Raw genomic sequence first — 5,432 nt, 5'->3', positions numbered from 1 at the left:
CTGAATGGTGTCAAAGTCGGTATGACCAATTGAATCTGATTGAAGAGAAACGTATGGATGCCATGACTCATGGACAGTTGTATCAAGTGCGGATGAAGAATGCTTTTGACAAGAAAGTCCGACCTCGAGAATTCAAGGAAGGCGAACTTGTATTGAAAAGAAGGATAAACCAGCAACCCGACCCAAGGGGCAAGTGGACACCTAACTATGAAGGTCCTTATGTTGTCAAGAAGGCTTTCTCTGGTGGTGCTTTAATTCTTACACACATGGATGGTGTTGAACTCCCAAATCCTGTTAATGCCGATATAGTCAAGAAATACTTTGTCTAAAAGGAAAAGAACAGCGTGGTAGGTCGAAAACCCGAAAGGGCGGCCTAGGCAAAAATGCGCTTCCCGGTGGATCGAAAACCCGATAGGGCGATCCAGGCAAAAGTTAGGGACAAAAAAATAAATATGAAAGAGCTCGCTGAGATTGTACGCAACTCAGGCAAGAATGGGCGCCTCGATGAGCCGAAAACTCGAAAGGGCGGTTCATGCAAAAATGAGGTTGACAATAAAAGACAAGTAACTATATCCGGCAAATCACCATCACCCCTTGGGGCATCTGCAACTGTCAATGGTTTTCTTCATCAGAAGCTTCTGTACTTGTGAATTCAAAATTTCTATGAAATGTAGCGGTCATCGTGTTCAATGTATCACCAACCAATAAAATTACCATTTTCCAAGCTTTGTAAATCCGTGAGGTCGTGCCTTTGGCTGACTCTCACTCTTCTACATCAATTTGAGCCTGTGTTATTGTTTGAAATTCTATTTTTCTTTCTACTTTCAATGCTATATACAAAACATTTTCTTTCTATTTGACAATGTCAATGTCTGAAACAAACATTTTGAAAATTGAAAAATCTTTTTCTGTCTATTTTGAAAGCAAACCTGAGCAATAGGGTACATTTCAATGAAACATGCATGAATAAATGAGTGTCAATGTCTATTTCAATACATGTTACAAGCAGGTTACTCCCCAGGATGATCTGTGGTCAATGGCAAGAATGAAAAAACAGAATGAAAATGAAAAAATGGAAATGAAAAGCTCGCTAAGTTGAAAACCCGAAAGGGCGGCTTAGGCAAAAATGAGCACCCCGCTGATTGACAACCTATGAGGGCAATTCAGGCAAAAATGGGGCAATGAAAAGAATATTACTCCCCGGTGAATCGAAAACCCGAAAGGGCGGTTCAGGCAAAAATGGGGTTTGAAAATGAAAAATGAAAGAATGAAAAGAATATTGAAAAGCATTGACCACAGATGCGAACATCCAATGTTTACCCAGCACTGATACGCCTAGCAACAGCGACCTGTATCCAAGAACTTTCCAAGGATCCCTCCTTTACAAGTTTTATTGCCCTCAGCCATGGTTTTGATACGTCTCTCAACGACGGTCTCTCCAAAGAGGTTTTCCCCTGTGAATATGTTGCAGCACGAGCCACTACGTGCCCAATCTTCCAATGTTTTGTCTGCCTTTGTGAAACTTCTCTGTCAAACTGCCAACCAATCATGCATTTCAAGCATTCATGCATGCATAATCATGCATTTTATGTGCTCATACATCCAATAATCTTGCTATACCATACATACATGTTGCATATCCAACTCTCAACTGTCAGAATTAATCCAACATAAGAGAAAGATGACACTTGGCTAACCAGATATGCTTCTTCACCATGTACAGTGACAAGCTTACCATTCCTCACAAACTTGAGCTTCTGGTGCAGAGTAGAAGTTACTGCCCCAGAGTCATGAATACACGGTCTTCCGAGGAGACAACCGTAAGAAGCATTGATATCCATGACCTGAAAAGTGATCTGGAATGTCTCAGGACCAATGGTAATTGGTAGATCTACCTCCCCAAGAACATCCTTGTGAGATCCGTCAAAAGCCTTAACCAAATAGCTACTTCCCCTTAGAGAGAGTCCATGATGACTCAACTGTCTCAGTGTAGACTCAGGCATTACATTTAAGGATGATCCAGTGTCCACCAACACATTGGATATCATGTCAGACTTACAGTGCACCGAGATATGCAGAGCCAAGTTGTGGTGTTTCCCTGCTTCGGGGAGCTCATCGTCACCGAATCCCAGGTTATTGCAAGCAGTAATGTTACCCACTATTCCATCGAACTGATCCACGGAGACTTCATGATCAACATAAGCCTGTTCCAGTACCTTCATTAACACTTTCCTGTGAGCTTCTGAGCTCAAGAGCAGAGACAAGATGGATATTTTTGACGGAGTTTGCAGCAGTTGGTCTACAATCTTATAATCGTTCTTTTTGATAAGCCTCAGAATTTCGTCCAGATTAGACTCTTCAATAGACTGGCCTGATGGGCCGGCGTTCTTGTCAACAGGAGGAGCAACTGGTGGAGTTATTGTAGCAACAGGTGTAACCACCTTCTTTTGGAACAAAGGTGGACGGACTTTTCCGTTTCTCAGAGCTGTAATTTCACCAGCAACGTTATCAACCGTAGCTGGAGATACCAGAGGCACTTCCACCCCATTCTCAATCATAGTTGCATCATACTTGTAAGGGATTGCCTTTGTAGAGGCATAAGATATCGGACCAGGCAACCTGATCACTAAGGGTTCAACATTCCTTGTCCGAGATACACTTTCAGCCGGAGAATCATGAAACACCGGCACAATCACGCAGACATCACTGGCAATCAAGTGCTTGCTATCCACTAGGCTTTGTATATCACCTTGCACCACACAACAACCCATAGGATTTTGAAGACATTCTGAATAAGCAGCATGATTGTGATTAAACAAAGAAGCTTGACATAGTTTGACATGTAGCGGCACCAAAGGAGTAGCAACATTACGGACATCTAAAGTGGGAGTCTCTCGAGGAACACGAACTCCTTCGAAAGCCTCAATCATGTTAACAGCAGCATGGTTTGGAAGTGGGTTGTCAAGAATATGAGGAACACTATTTTCAAAAGTCAACCGTCCTCTGTCTATTAGGTCTTTTACAACATATTTCAAATCATAGCAACCCTCGACATCGTGGCCTTGAGCGCCCTGATGGAATTCACAAGTAAGATCCTGTCGGAACCTGGGAGGCAATGGCGTAGGCGGAGGCTTTCCTGGTCTGGTGACGCAGTGGCCTTTAGTGAGTAGAGTTGGGAGTAGATCAGCATATCGCATTGGTATTGGTGGAAAATAAGTCTTGGGTCGAGGACCCTGTTGTTGTTGCTGTTGCTGTTGAGCAGAAGGCTGCGGTTGTACTTGCTGAGCAATGGCATTAACGGGCATTGGTGGTTGACCCGGTGGCAGAGGATATTGCTGGTAGAATGGTGGGAAGAAATGTTGATAGTACTGCATGTATTGGTAGGGCAGGGGTAACTGAGTAGCAGCTGTAGACGGGTTACCAGATACCATCCCTACTTCGGAATCTTTCTTCTTATGATGGTCGTTACCATACTTCTTTGGTGCACTAGCTGAAGATTCCCCCTTTTCAAGAACAATGATACCTTCTCTGACAGCCTCCTCTAGACGAGTTCCCATAGTAACCATGTCGGAGAAATTATTCGGAGCAGAGACTATCATCCTTTCAACATATTCCTTCTTCAAAGTTTTTAGGAATGTCTGTGTCAGTTCTTCCTCATCAAGCCGAGGAGAAACACGGGCAGCTGCCCCTCTCCATCTCTGAGCATATTCACGGAAGGTTTCATCTGACTTCTGAGACAAAGACTTAAGAGAATCCCTATTCGGCTTCAGGCGGGTGTTAAACTCATAGTGATTTTCAAAAGCAGCAGCGAGTTCCTCAAAAGTGTGGATATTGTCTTTGCTCAAACCAGTGTACCAGTCTGCCGAGTCTTCCATCAAGCTATCCTGGAAGCAGTGGATCATTAGCGCATCATTATCTGCGTAGTTGGCCATCTTTCGGACGTACCGAATGTTATATCCTAATTTTGGACCTAAAAATACTGACTCAATTCTTCTTTTCTTGCATTACAAGTCATTTGATATGTCCCTGATCAATTGCATCTTTCTCTGCATTTTATTTCAATGTTATTTGCAAAATTCACATAGAAGGGCATTTTAGTCATTTCCTATGTCAAAATTTCTTTCAATCTTTGAAAATTTGTTTGAGTCCTTTCAAATAGTTTGAATAAGTCTTCATTTTAATTCTATGTTAAAAACCCATTTCAAAAATTGCATTTGAAGTCATTTTGAGTCAGTTTTGCCCCTAGGGGCATTTTGGTCTTTTCATGTGTTAAAGCCCTGTTTAAATTCTAAAAATTGTCTCTGAGCCTTTTAATTTTGTTTGTATAAGTTCTTGCTTTAATCTCTTGTTAAAAATCCATTTTAAAATTGCATCTGAGTCATTTTCAGTCGTTTTTAGCCCTAGGGGCATTTTGGTCATTTCACACAAAATTTCGGCAGAGAGAGGTTACTTTAAAGTACCTCATTTAAGCCATTGGTTCGTTTTAGTCCGTTTTGTCAATTTTAATCGTTTCACTTTACGTTTATTTCCAAATTACGTTTTTTACCAATTTTATTATTAATTACTTTTAAGTCCTTTTTTTTTGTCATTTTTTGCATTTCAGTCCTTTATTTTTAGTTAATTGCAGATTAGTCCTTTTTTGTCCAAGTCACAGTCCAGTACACGTGTCAGTGTCTTATTTGTCCACAAAAGTTTGTTACAAAGTTATGCCACATGTCATGTTCTTATTGGTCCAGCAATGACTGCATCAGCCTATAAAGCTGACCAGTCATCAGTCAAAGGGGTCAATACCATTCATTTCTTTACACATCATCAAACATAATTTTCATTCTCTCTCCACCGCAAAACAAGATCAAAACGCAAAAAACCCAGAAAAGCTCAAGAACAACATGAAGAACACAAACCCTAACTGAATTTCCAGAAGTACAATCTGTCACAAAACCAATCAAGATTCTTCAATCTTCACCAAATTCGAACCCTAACCGAATCAGAAACATCAAATCCCTTTCCAATTTCACAAAAACAGTTCGAATTCACAAAAAGGAGAAGAAGCTTTCAGAAATTCCAAGGAATTATCATCATCAAGCTTCACCTTCGCAATTCCAGTGCAAGATCATCATCAAACGACGACGAAACTCACACGATCACGAAGGATTTGAGGAGAAGAAGGAAAAAGATCCAATTCGAAGCCGTAGCAGAGAAGAGAAAGAATACGAAGTTCATCAGAAGAAGAACATTCGAAGAATTCACAATTTCCTTCGTTCGTTCCATCTCCGACCTAAACACAGGTATCAAGCTCCATTTCCTTTTCTTTTCGTTTCTTTTCTTCAAAAATCTAAAGAGTTTGCTCAATACATGCGTTTATTACTTTGAATCAAAGTAGATCGGAACGGTTTAAGAGTTTTCCTTCAAAGAATCATTTGAAAAAAGAA

Source organism: Medicago sativa, chromosome 6 (assembly GCF_051527215.1).
Source record: "Medicago sativa cultivar Bolivia chromosome 6, Bolivia_mono, whole genome shotgun sequence".
NCBI classification, from domain to species: Eukaryota; Viridiplantae; Streptophyta; class Magnoliopsida; order Fabales; family Fabaceae; genus Medicago; species Medicago sativa.
This window is presented reverse-complemented; position numbering follows the sequence as displayed.